At 39.2% G+C, this 14,895-nt stretch overlaps 1 pseudogene; it reads right to left on the reverse strand.

The window, feature by feature from the left end:
• Positions 1-409: 409 nt before the first annotated feature.
• Positions 410-14,663, reverse strand: LOC100484419 (annotated as a pseudogene).
• Positions 14,664-14,895: the final 232 nt, after the last annotated feature.

Consider the following 14,895-nt stretch of genomic DNA (forward strand, 5'->3'; position numbering starts at 1 on the left):
CAATGAAGCACATTGTAGTCGAACACTTTAACAATTGAGGTTATTAACAAGTAAAGCCTCACAATCTCAGAAAATATAAATAATCCTTCAAAACACATCTTTGTATTTTTACTTCCTAGTCTTGAGGTTAGATTTAAAACCTAAAGATATCTAAATTAATATTATATCTAATTACCTCTAGCCAGAAACCTCTTTTATCATGTTGTCCGTAGCAGCCAATGCTAACGAAACCTCTTTTATTAGACTCCAAACTTACCCCCTCAATGGACACAATAAGCATAACAAGAAACAGAATATCAAGGCAGAGATATGAGACCCTAAAAGACAAATCCTAGAAGTAATACAGCCACTGCCCAAATTGAGATTGAATAATATACTCATCTTCACACATCTTCAGGCTATAGGTTCACAGAGTAATCTGGGAATAAATCCATTATTTGCGGGATACTGAAATACTTAGTGGATTACTTTATTATACTAAGGCTGTCCCCAGCAGTTTCTAAGATGGACTCCAAATCGCTGACAGAATTTTGCTGGAACAGGGTCTGGCGCTGCAGGGATTCCTGTCCACGGTTGTGGAGCGGATTGTTCCAGGTCTGATTGTTCTAGGCTTGGGGGCAGCAGGTCTGACTGTTCCAGGAATGGTTGCTCCAAGACTGGCTGTTCCAGGTCTGGTTGCTCCATACTGGAAGGTTTCCAGAAGTGTTCATCAGGCATCCTGGTGAGAAGAATAGAAGCCTGGGTATTCTGTAGTTGCTGAGCTGTTCTGAGTCACAGTCTTGCTATTCTTTGGCCAGTTGTTTTTCTGCTACCTCTTAACATTTTATTCTCTGGTTCTAGAACCAGGTCTTAACCTTCATATAGTTAAGGTTCAGAATGTTGGGAAGTTCTTGCATCTTCTGGAGACTGAGGTATTTCTGTCTCTGAAATCTGTTATTGAGGACACATAGCTGGGTTTGAGAGAACACTTTAAAAAAATATATTTTATTAATTTATTTGAGAGAGAGGGAGGGAGAGAAAACACAAGCAGGGGTGGGAGGTGGGACAGAGGGAGAGGGAGAAGCAGACTTACCACTGAGCAGGGAGCCTGATGAGGGTACTCGATCCCAGGACCCTGGAATCATGACCTGAGCCAAAGGCAGATGCTTAACCGACTGAGCCATCCAGATGCCCCATGAAAAAAGAGTTCTGATCTTCTCTTTCTTGCCCTGGGCCATATCTTCCTTTTTCACCATGCTCTCCCCTATAGAAGTGGGTAGTAGCTTTACTCTGGGACTGGTGGAAGAATCAGGGCTGCCCTGAATAAGCAGATCCATGGAGAAGGAAGAAGAGAGATAGTCCCTGAGTGGGGTGTCTCAGCAAATGACATTTGCAAGGATGCATAATTTTCTTCAGGCCCATAAATCTCAGGCATTGGAGAAGAGTCCCTAGAATTTGGTGCTTCGGGGCCAGTCAGGCATCGGTGCTGAACTGGACCCACACTCATGTCTCCTTGTGAATTCTCAGTTAATCCTGTCTCTCGATAAATGTATTTTGAATTTAATGATACTTCCAGTACCCCATAGTTGTCATCTTTTTCTCCATCCCTTTAACGAGATTTATAAGGGTATGAGTGAAGTGTAGCTTAGACGTTAGCATTTCTCCTGGTAATAATGCTTATTATTACTATTATTCTAATTCTTATTATATGATATTGAACAATTTTTACATAGCATTCCTTGAAAGTTATGAAAACAAAACATTCCTCTTAACTTTGGCTAAGCCATGTTGAAAAAAAAATAAATAACTTGATTAGAGGATCATAAGAGGAAAGCTCTTTTTTTAATTTAAGATTTTATTTATTTACTTGACAGAGAGAATGAGATAGAAAACACAAGTAGGGGGGAGGAGCAGAGAGAGAAGCAGTCTCCCTTCTGAGCAGGGAGCCAGATTCAGGACTCGATCCTGGGAATCCTGGCACTCTGGGATCATGACCCGAGCTGAAGACAGACGCTTAACCGACTGACCCACCCAGGTGCCCCAGGAAAGCTCTTGATAATTCCTAAAATAGTTGTCTGTCACACTGTTGTATGGATGAAGAACAAATATGCAAAAGCACGGCAACTTGGGTGGAAAATGAAGTTCTGACTTCCGTCTCCTTTGGCATTTAATATTGCTCAGACATATGACTAGAAACTAAAAATTTCATTGTTGATTATGATATTTAATAATGGCTCTTAATACTGACAGAGTTCTTTACACTGATTAATCACCTCTCGCTCATGGATTAATATCCTGGATAAGAACGGAGGACGCAAGAACATAGACAGGTCCAGTTGTCTGAGTTTATCCAGAAGTGTCATGCTAATATTGCAATAAGAAACCCGTATGAGTATGGTTAATGGGATAACCACTCATGAGCTTTTATTTTTTCCATAATAGAAATGTTGAGCAGAACAAAAACCAAAAAGAAAAAGACACCACTATACTGTTACTCAGTGACTAATACCTCTAAAACGTGTGTAAATGTCCTTCTGTTTTTTTCTATATTCATACAGTCTACTAATACAATGTCCAGTCCTATTTGTTTAAAACATCAGGATTATTGTAAACATCCAGGTTTTTATTCTGCTTTTGCACTTTGATAGCATGTATTTTTCCTTATCAGTGTGTATTATCGGAAAATGTAAGTTTTGATGGCTGTGCTGTATCAGAATGTTTAGATAGATTATAAAATTATTTATTCAGTTTCTCCACTGGTCATTTCCGTTGTTCCAGTATATTTTAAGTTTCTGTCACAAATGATGTCTCAATGACTATCTATGTGCCCAGATTTGTGCGTACTTGACTGATTAAGTTTTACTTCTAGATGTGAAATTACCAACCACTATTTCCTTTTCAGTTTGGCAAACCTACAAAACTAAAGGAAAGACAATGTGAGCAGTGATCTTTAGCATTGTGATTATTTACTGGGACTGATGTTCAGAGCATGATATGATGTAAAGAGTTGTGACCTAGAAGCCAAGAGAACTGGCTTCTAAACCTACAATGACCTCCAGCCCACAGGTGGAGCAGGAGTTCTTGCTCTGTGTCACTCAGGGGAAGTGTGGGACTCTTCTGAGTTCCTCATTTTGGACCCATTTGAGAATCATCTGGTGGGACTTGTTAAACAGAAATTTCTGGGCCCTACCCCAAGACTGCCACATTCAGAAGGCCTGGCTGGTGTATTTGCATTTCTAACAATTCCCAGATGTTGCTGATGCTCCTGGCCTGAGGACCACATGTTTGAAAGCAACTGAACTAGATTACCTGTTTAGAAAAGGGACCAGGATGGTGAGGATGCAAGGGAAGTGCTTTCACTTATTTAAAATAAAACATAAGATGTAGGAATCAAAGCAAAACCTTTATCTGGAAAAGTACAGATAAAAGGATCACCAGATTCTCTCCTCTTTAGTCCTACATGCCCTTGGGACTCCTGATGATTTCTTTGCCCATAATGCTGCATCTCAGAGATGAAGAATGTGTGCTCCATAACAGAAGAAGCCTTGCCTATTTCATTCAGAACAGCATCCCTAGCTCCTCAAGTACTGTCTGGATGGAAAATAGGGGGAAAAAATAGAAGGAAGGGAAGAAGGGAAGAAGATACAAAAAGGAGTTAAAAGATTTCTTTCAGCATTTCAGTAGCCAGGACATGTTTTACCAACTACTGTACATTTTAGTTTTTAAAGTTTTTGTGTGGATTTCAAAGGCCAATAAACTTATATGGAATCCAATTCAGATCCCTTATCCTCCAACCAAATTGTTTTCTTCAATCGCTCTGTTACAGAGATGGACAAAATTGAAAGTCGGTGAGGTTGACTTGCCCAAGGTCATGTGGCAGAGCTGAGACAAGTTCTTTCCACTGCATCACGCTGGAATTTCTTAAACACTCCAACCAGAATTACACCTTTTCTCTAAAGAAAGCAAGAGAGAGTTCAGAGTCCTTATTTTTAAACCTGCATTAAATGGAAACCTTTGGAAGAGCAGGTGGTGGTAATGTTATGAATCTGGCTCAGCAAGGGAACACTGAGGTCATGATATTTTTCACATTTAGTAACTTCAAAAATATAGGGATGATGTAAACTTCCAAAGACTTGTTGCCAACCTAGTGATACTGGTAACTTTGGGCAGGAGGTTGTATCATTGGTCAGGGCAAAAACATGTGTGGCCAATGGGGTTTCTCCCGTCAAGAGAGATGCTCTGGTAATGCTTTCAGATGGCTGTCTTGGATTCACATCCTGCCTACAGTAACACTAGCAAGGCTGCTTAAGTTTCCTATTAGATACAAGACAAAAATATCCTATGATGTGAAGAAGTTGCTAAGACCAAATAGTACCTACTTCATGGAGTTGAAAGATTTAATGAGTGAACACATTTAATAATGTGCTTCGCACATACTCTGGTTCTTAGTAAGTACTCGTTAAATGTCACTTTTTAAAAATGAAAAAAAAAAAAAGCCAGATTGAAATGAGAGTGGATTTGAATGTTTGATTTTCTGAGTGACATTGGGTCACTCATAATTCAGCCTATTTTAAATTCTGCTTCAAGTAATTCATCCTCAATGGAAGAACCACACGATCATAGGTCAGAACTTCAAGGGACATTCATAGTGATCAACTGGTTACAAATGAGGTAAGTGAAGCAAAAAGCCACCACCTCCAACAGGGACAGAGAGACTCACTCGAGGCCAGTGAAACACTGCAATTCAAACCCAGATCATTTTTCCCCCAATCCATTGGTTTCTTCTCTGGCCCAGACAGCGATGTTTATTGCACTTTGCATCTGGCCCATTTTATTTTTTTATTTTTTAAATATTTATTTATTTATTTCAGAGAGAGTGAGAGAAAGCATGCAAGCGCATGTGCACATGTGAGAGGGGGAAGGGGCAGAGGGAGAGGGAGACAAGCAAACTCCCTGCTGAGCTGGTAGTCCAAGGATGTGGGTCTCTCCATCCCAGGGCCCTGAGATCATGACCTGAGCCAAAATCCAGAGTCCAGTGTTGAACCAACTGAGCCATCCCAGTGCCCCTTGCCCATTTTTAAAACTTCCTTCTACATTAAATACTCTTAGGTCCCTGAGGATAAAATATCTAGCTCCACCTTTAAACCAGGGGTCCCCAGTAGGTTTGCATTCAGTCTACCTATCCCACTGGAAGATCTCATGACCACACTCTAGATATTTCATCACACGGGGGATCAAAAACAGCAGATCCTATCCAAAGACACTTCCAGACGTAAAATTCTGTGATTCTTACTCCTTATGATGATTCCAACGCAGTTATTCTTGAATTGTTCCCAAATATACTGTTTAAGATGGAAGGGAAATAGGTAAAATGGTTATATCTAAATTGATTGTTTAAATGGCCCTTAAAAGGATAAGTATCAATGATTTAGAATATACAAGATTGTATTCCCAAGAAAAAAAGGGTTAATGGTGAATGTCTATAAAGGAGAGAGAATTTTAACCTTAAACGTGTTTTAATAATAATTCTGTTGCTAAAATACTCCAAATTTGGTGGAATTAACATTTTCCATTAGGAATGATTCTTGGGTTAATTCTAATTGTTAGCCTGTCGTCCATTGTTTTGTAAGCAAACCCCCATGGATTTGTAATCAGAGCTAAGAAAACTAAAAATTATTTTGCCTGACTTTACTCCAGCAATGTGCCCTTGTAGTTTTTAAAAAATATTTTATGATATAAATCAACTAATTTTTACTATTAATTTGCATAGAAACTACAAGGTATTTTAGCTCCATTTGATTGACCTTCAGCTAGCATTTAAGTTTTAAAAGGAAAGTCAAACGATTCACTGCATTTCTGTGCAGATGGAGGTAGACAAAGTAAATGCCCACCCCATAGCTATTAGTGATGTCTGCCTGCGTTTTCAGCAATTTCTCACAAGGATGTAAAAAGAGTGCAACAGGCGATGAATGAAAATCCTGGGTTTGAATTCTGCCTCTAGTGTTTTGCACATCCTCTGATTCTGAGATAAGTCACTTCCTGTTTCTGAGTTCAGTGTCTTTATCTGTAAAATGAGGGTGGAATCTACTAGATGATTCAACCCCCCTCACACTAAGTCAAGGATCTGTCGATAAACACCCAAAGGTTTAGGAGATGGCACAATTAAATTCCTTCTATACTCCCATGTGCTGAGGAATGACTTAGCAGCAGAAAATAGTCATGTTCCTCTCAACGTGGGTTTAGCTTCTTCCAACTCCAAGCAGCTGGACGAGTAAGCAGATGTATTTGTGCTACTGCAGAAGAAAATACCAAGCCTCCTGTACTCCTTAGTGTTTCGCTGAGAGATAATTTAGGATTTTTCACTTTCACACATAGTAGTAGTCCCCAAACCCTGCCAATTTGGTGTATGCTTGTGCATTACATTTCTTCTGGGGGTCCACTCCTTCCCTCTACCACACAGCCAATGAGAGTTCAAATCCTCAGCCTCTCTGACCTGAGTCACTGCAATAGCTTTCCAGTCTATGCTTAGCTTCCCTCTTCCTCTGTCTATTCTCATCCCTGTCCCAGGTTGACCTTTCTAGAACAAAAATCTGACCATAGCCAAGACCTGCTTAAAAAGTCAATGGCTCCTGATTGCCCTCAGAATAAAATCTAAATTACTTAGCTTTACTTTCACATGATTTGGTCCCAACCTATCTTTTCGATCTCAGTACCCTCTCCATTCTTACCCAGACACTCTATGTTCTACCTCAAGGAAACATGTATTCCTCTTGAATAACATCAGGCTATATTTACTGAGCATGTTCAAGGTGCCAGGTGTTTTACATACATTATCTCATTTAATCGAAGAATATACTTCAAGACAGGTATTAGTCTCTCAGTTTTCAAGAGAGATCGACTAACTTGCCCAAGGTTCCTCAGTTTTCAGAGCGGTGAGCAGGGCTCAGACATAATCTGTCTCTCTATGCTTTTTCTACTTGCCCATGCTCTCTTCCCAAGACACTTTGCACTTTCACTTCTTTGCACATGCTCTTTCCTCATTCTAGAATGTTCTTTCCATCTTCCCTCTTATTCCTTAGATCCATCTAAAACATCATATTCTCTGTGAATATTTTTTGTTTTCTTCTAATGGAATAAACATTCTCTGTGCTCCAGTATTTTCCTTATAGACACACATAGTATTGTAAATAATAATAGAGATATTTTTGTACATAGCTTAGACTCCTATGAAAATGTAAGCCTCTGGAGGGCAAGGGCCATGTTAACTCCACACCTGGCATTTAGTACAATGCCTAGAACATAGGAGGTAGGCATTAAATGTCTTTTGGAATGAATGAATGAATGAATGAATGAATAGATATTTCTATTTTATCTTTATTTTTCTCATGTATAAATTTAGATCTAAGAGAGATGTAGCAAAATCAATTGCCAAATACTACCCAGTACTAGGGGTTGGCACAGAAAGAAAGCTCACAAAAGAGCATAGCTTTCACTTCAAAAATAACTAATTTGTACTCAGAAACATTGTACTACCCATGATAAAACTGATTACTCCTAAAATAAACTACAACCATTTTCTTGTAAAAGACTAAAAAAAAAGAAACCTCTGTACTGATACCATGGTTAAAAATAGCCATTTTGTCTAAATTGTTCAAGCATTAGTTGTCTTCCAATCTTGGAGCAAAATAGAGCTGCAGTCTTTCTGTAAGGATAGGTAGTGATGTTTTCTTGCATGAACTCACATCCAGGCAGAGGGTTGGGTGTGTTCCATAGTGAGCACCACATTTTTAGTGTATTACAACAACAATAACAATTACAAAGACACAAGGACATGGCTCAGTCTAAGGCTTTTGTGGAAAGAATTCTTGCAGTCACACAGCAAGACTTTCCAGATTTATTCAGGCATGCCTATTTACCCACCGAGGGAAGAAAAAGTCTCAGCAATTTAACATGCCAAGTAGTTATCATTTGTAGGGAACTGCCAGCTATTTTAGAGAAGGTAAATAAAGGCAAATTAATGCCAACAAACTGTGTTTCACATCTTTGAGATGGCATTAATGAAAGAGAAAGCTTTCTTTTGGTAGCATTTGTTACACACAGAGAGGCTCACAGGCCTCTCAGTTCCCCTATACATCACTGGTGCCTAGGCCCTCCCACCTCTGCCCAAGCAAAGAGGGCACAAGAGCAACCATGATGTTTCTGCCTCTTATCTCTCACTTTGGGGCCAAAATAATATTCCAAAACATGGTTTGTATCATGTGTCACAAGTTTTCATATGAATCTAAAATAATTTATCCTCACTGCCTAGAATAATGAAATGAGGCTTTTCAGATCTACCTCACTTCAAGCTGGAACACCCTCCCCATCCCAAAAAACTCCTACCATACTACATTCGTCAAGGCACAGCTCAATTATCGCTTTCCCAAAGAGGCATCCTAGCTTCGATTCAGATGAAGCCTTTTTCTGAATGGGCCTATTTTTTTTTTTTTTATGCTTTGTATTGCATTCCCTGGTTATAAATTGTAAAAGCCCCAAGGTCAGAAACCACATCCTAATGACTGAACAAATGAGTTTTTTTGCAGTTAAACATAAGAAAGACTTAGGCACAGCTGGATTTTCCTCATAGAAAAATTCCAGATCTCAAAGTATAATCTCAAAAAAGAAGATTCGAGTCAGGTTGTAGAAAAATATCATGAAACCACAAACATTAAGAGACAAGAATTCACATCATAACAATGGACCACTTTCATGGTTCCAAATGTACTTTTAGAATTCTGCTGATTCTTGGTGTCCCATCCAAAACTAATTTTATAGTTTCAGTAAGCTAGGCTTATAAAGATTTTTTTTAGGGATATGAAGAAAAGATGAAATTCTTGGACTGTAAAATCATTAAAAGTGTTTGCTGGGAAGTGTTTTTCAAATGGTACTTTCTCTTCCTGTCTCTCAGAGTCTTTTGGAAGCACAGCATCCTCAGTGTTTCATGTTACAGTTGAAGAAACAGGTGCAGAGAGATTAGCTCACCCAAGTCCATCGGGCAGTAAGTGGTGGAGAAACAATATGAAAGCAGGAGTTTGACGTTAGAGTTTGACACTGGACCTGTGTTACGATGTCTTGTCTAAGCTACTCTTTCCACTGCCTCCCTTTTGAAACAAGACTATTCATCTTTTGACTTTGTTCCTCATGGAAGTAATCTAAGAAGGAAATTAAGACCTTTCCCCAAACTTAAAGCCTGTTCAAGAGCCTGTAACTCCGGAATGTATTCTTGGGATTTTAAGATGTATCATTCATATATGTGAGATCTGACTTATCTAAGATGTATTTTAGTCTAAAATATTTTTAAGTTGAAATAGTAACATTCTAATTTTGCAAAAGCTCATTATATTTATTTAATCTCCAAGATGACTTGCATATTTGTGGATTATTAAAAAATCAAATCACTGATATAGAGTCAAGTAAGGGAAGACAGAAATTAAGGCCAACTGAGAATGTTCCCCCACGATAGTTGTCAATGGAGCTGGAGTCTAAGACTGAAGCCCAAAAGTTGTTCATTTCAAAGAGCAGTGTTACCAACTCTATTTATTTATTGTCTTGTTTTTCTGTTTCCCAATCCATTAGTCATTGATTTTACCTTCATTTAATCCTTTCTGCTACTTTTTTAAAATTCATTTTATTAGTGTCTTTCTAATTTCTTTGCTTGATGACTTTCTTTCTTGATTGGTAATGCAAGCATTAAGAAATAGTCTGCTTTGTGGGGCGCCTGGGTGGCACAGCGGTTAAGCGTCTGCCTTCGGCTCAGGGCGTGATCCCGGCCTTATGGGATCGAGCCCCCACATCAGGCTCCTCCGCTATGAGCCTGCTTCTTCCTCTCCCACTCCCCCTGCCTGTGTTCCCTCTCTCGCTGGCTGTCTCTATCTCTGTCGAATAAATAAAATCTTTAAAAAAATAATAAAAAGAAATAGTCTGCTTTGAGTATAGTTTTGCCTCTGAACCAAAATAACTTATTATAGTTACTGTCAGGTATGAATAAGTGATTGTATATCTATATGATATTATGCAACAGTTAAAACACTTCTAAATGGTTTTAGCAAATAAAGTTATAAAGCATGTTATACAATACTGTATCAATTTTTAATGCCCTTTTATGCTTAAAATATACTTCAAGGATATTCACTGGTGCTTATCTCTAAATGATGGTATTATAACTGCATTTTTTTCTCATGCCTTTATATTTTCATTTTTAACATGATTGACAGTTATAATCACTTAAAATTTTTTCTATTCAATTTTCTATCATTTTTCTAAAAGATAAATAAGATAATAATGAATATGGGGCACCTGGGTGACTCAGTTGGTTAAGTGTCACTCTTGGTTTTGGCTCAGGTTATGATCTCGGGGTCACGGGATTGAGCCCTGCGTCAGGCTCCCTGCTCAGCACAGCGTCTGCTTGAGATTCGATCTCTTCCTTTCCCTCTGCCTCCCCCCAACCCCCATTCTCTAAATAATAAATAAATAAATAAAATCTTTAAATAACATAAAGAGAATAATGAACATATGTGGAAAATGTTTATGACAATAATTTTTTTAAAAAAAACACTTAAATGTGTGTTATAATCTTAACCCTAAAAAATTTAATTACACGGATTAAAAATTAGAAGTAAATAGATACAAATAGAAGCTACTATGTTCTTAATTGGGAAGTCATCAATTCATTTTATTTTCTTCAGTATTTTTCTAACTTTCTGCAATGAAATAAAATGAATTTTATAAGAAGAAAACAAGAAGTAGATGTTACTCATTATAAAAGTTTACCCCCAGAAAGCTGTTGGGGTTTTTTTGTTTGTTTTATTGGTACATGCCCACATGAATTCCAGGATGTTCAAAGAGAATTCCAGCTGCTCTCCCCACTTCTTTCCTTGTCTGCCTCATTCTATTTTCCACACTGCTGATAGGTTCTTGAGAATCTCTATCATTTTCTAATCACAGGGTTCCCCTGATGGGAACACTTCCAAGATTTTTCACCACCTCTGAAATGGAATTTGAAATTTTTGACATCAGCAACCAAGCTCTCCATTTCTAGACTCTGAGTGTATGCCTATGCTTATACTCACTTTTTCTCTAAACAAATTCCATATTCGGGTCAAAATGAATACCGAATTCAACTCTGCTTGCAAGGACTTGAGTCCTTGCAAAAATATCCCATTTTTAAATAACACTATTCCCCAATCATATCAAAATGTAACAGAAATTTCCTAGACCCTTCCTGATTGCCTCTGCTGGAAAGCAAACTTCTTATATCTTTTTATGGCCCTTACATCATACTGCCTTCGATTATAGTCATCCATGTTAATGTACATGTTATGTATCCAAATAAATTATCTTGGATAGCATTCAGTACATGTGTATTTCCTTATTAGTACTCTTTGAAGTTCTGCATCTTATCCAGCTGTATGGAGTCACCATTACCATTATATGGTGAAAACTTGCATGTACTAAGTGCTTAGCAAGAGAAGACCGGAAGGAATTATTAAAGGACTATTTTCTTTTCTAAGTCATGCTGTTCTGATATACCAAAAATCTGGGTTGTTAATTTTGTTTTCTCACTTTGTTTTTGAATCAGTTGCAAATTAGAACTTTCAAACACCAGAATTGTATAATACTCCTTCCCCTGCTAGAGGGCTATGAGGAATTGAGTCCATTTCATGAAGCTGAAACTGATAGAAGACATCTCTAAGTCAGAAGTATGGGTGACCACAAGGGAAAGAGCTGATTGTGTGTTTGGGGGAAGGATGCACCAGGAGGATGTCCAGTGAGACACCCTAAGCAAGTCAACATTATAAGGACAGAAGACACAGCCGAGTGATAGAGACTAGAGAGCAATGAATTGCAGACTTGTAAGTCAAAAGTCCAATCCTCAGCAAATATGTGAGAGAAGTGTTTTTGCCTATGGCTGCCTTTCATTCATATGCTCCCACGGCATGATGTACAGGGGACTTGGTAGCACTTGTAGGACCAGTAACAATGTGTTTGCTTTGCATTTATTTTCCCCTTCTTGCATATTAATAATCAGACACATGTAGCTCTCTCTAAAGTGAAACTGTTTTCAATACTTAATGAGCCTTTCCAGTTGAATTAAAGCTGGTCTGTTCTTGGGATTCAGAAATGTCTTGTAAATCTTGAAATCTTGGGGTTGGGCACAAGAAATAAATTACAAGGGCATTTGGTGCAAAATATCAGACACCAAAACAGAAGGGGGTGGCTGAGTAGCACACTTCCTCAGGCATGGTCCCCCTCACCTGTCCCACAGGCAGTGTCTGGCTCTGCAAACAGAAACTGAAGGAACAGATTTTTCTAAATTGCTTAAAGACACCATGGAACGTCCTTAGAGCTCATCTCAGAGAAATAGTAAGAGAGAGATTCTCTGTACCTTGGCATAAAAGCCAACATGAATTTAGTACAAGAAGATTCCAGACCTCTGGAGCCCCTTGAGACCTCAACTTCCCCCCTTACATCACACTCCACTCTCTGACCTCATTGCATCCCTCCGAGGGAGCAGGACTCATTAATCTAATCGGCTAGAACCCAAGAGGGTCACTGTGAGAAACAATGGTGTCTTAAAGTTAGATTCCATGACCCATTTTTTTTTTTACTCTGGGTATCCCTTTAGGAAGCTGACCATGTTCTGTGGTTTTTCCTAGCCTCTATGCAAGCTGAGGGCTGGAAGAGTGGACGCTGGGACTGCTTCTCCTAAGCCTCAGGCCTAAGTTGTGCTCTCCTTTGTGGGCTTTCCCAGACATTAATAACATCAGCACTTTCTTTCCCATTTGGCTACTGATCCTTTGGTGAATATGCTCTTTGGCTAGGAACGCTGGAGAAGAGGAGGGATGAATGGTAGGATTTGGGCAACGAACCAACCGCACCCTAAACCACACCCAGAATGCATCATTGTGCCTTTTTATAGGATTTTAGAAGGATTAAATAAGAGAATGCATGTAAAATGCTAAACACAGTCCCTGGCATATAGTACCCACTCAATAAATGTTAATGATTGTTAATAATACACACAGATCCTAAATATTTGCCATTGACTATTCGTACCTGATCAGATAGCTCCCAAGTTTTAGGAAAAGTGCTCTAGGGCTGAACACCTGCACATTGGACTGATAGAAACCGGAACAAAATAGCTTGTCTTAGCTTCCTATGGTTTAATAAAGAAGTAAGAATTTCCTTTGAGGCACATTGCTTTCTCTTCTAGGAGAGTTCACTCTGTGGAATGTTCTGGTTATGCACATAAGTACCTATACTTGGTCTTTGGGTAGCCAGTACCTGTGAAGGGAAAATGCAAATTCCTCAGACCTGCCTTGACAGATTCTGCTTAATGAATCATCAAAGTAGGGAGTGAGCCATATCTTCTCAAAGATTTTTCCTTTCTATATTGAAAGATCCTTTCAGATTTTTTCTTGCAGGACTAAAGACCAGAGTTGGGAGTAAGAGACTGCGACCTAGCAAAGGCTCTGGTAGAAGCAGCTCTGAAGAAGTGTAGACCCATGTAGCGTGTTGGGAGGCCAGAGGCGGAAGGGGTACACAGGCCACCCCAGCACCCTTGTGATGCGATTTAGTGGGCAGGCTCCAGGAAGCATTGCTGTCTAATAGCCAATATTTAGTTTTCCCCTTCTGGCTTGGCAATTCCCTCTTGCTCTCTTCATGTTTTTGATTGAAGTTTTCAGGCCTCATGCTCAATGTTTAAGGAGTGGCAGAAGAGGCGCCCATGCTTAGGGAAATCAGTAAGAAGCAAGGACAAGTAGCTCACCAAAGAAGCTGTGAGACTGCAGAGAGTGAACCAAAGAGCTGGTGACGGCTGCAGTCTGAATAATAGAAAATAGAAGAATGTTCAGAAGTACTTCTGGAGGGGAAGACTCGCCCAGCAATGTAGATTGGGGCATCCTTTATTAACTTTAGCTATAACTGAACAGGGTGATTTGAAAAGATAGAGAACTTGCATAATAAAATAGAAACCCAGAACTGAGTAGCACAGACCAGCCTTTGGAGAAGGATCCTGTTCCAGAATGTTACCCTTTCTGACCTTGAATGTGTCCTCTTTAGTGTCCTCCTAGGTCAAATGAGGGTCAAGGTATATCAGCTCTAGACACCTTTTGACTCTCAATACCATTAACTTCATTATTTTATATTCGATCAATCATGCAATCAAGCATTTGTGTTTGCCATGTTCAGGCACCACAAAATACAAAGATGAATAAGACATGGTCCCTCAACTCAAGGGTCTACGGGGAAAAACAAATGTATAAATAGGTGATTTACATGCATTGTAAATATGTGAGCAGGGTGCTGTCAGAGAATAAAGAGGAGAGCGGGGCAATCCCAGACTGTTGGTTATATCTTCCTGAAGATGACGTGACGTACAAACTGATTCTTGAAGTACCTCAGATTATTATCCATTCGAATCGTGTACTTCCTTTCTTCAATTTCATGAAATATGGTGAGTACAGGAGAGAGCTCTTCTTGATCGTAGCCCTTCTGGAACAAATACAAATTAGGGAAGAGCAGATTGCTAAGCAGTAGGAGCCATAGAAATACATCTGTGGAATTGAGAGCCAGCATAGTGATAGTCAATAGGCTGGTTTTCATTTGACTAGAGTTCTAATTCTGGTTGCCACTTACTTTACCATGTCGCTTGGGATAATTCAGGAGACCACTAGGAACGTCAGTGCCTTCACCAGTGAAAAGGAAATAATACCTTTACTTGGCTTCCCCAGAGGGCTGTCATGAGAAACAGATGAAGTATTGGTTATGAACCTGCCTCACAAGTTATATGGGAGCTTCCTCCACAGTGGGGAATAGATTCTGAAGAGTCTGGCCCTCCTTTTAATGAACCAGGAGAATGGCTGGTGTGGGGAGGGA

The sequence above is a fragment of the Ailuropoda melanoleuca genome, chromosome 1, assembly GCF_002007445.2.
Source record: "Ailuropoda melanoleuca isolate Jingjing chromosome 1, ASM200744v2, whole genome shotgun sequence".
NCBI classification, from domain to species: Eukaryota; Metazoa; Chordata; class Mammalia; order Carnivora; family Ursidae; genus Ailuropoda; species Ailuropoda melanoleuca.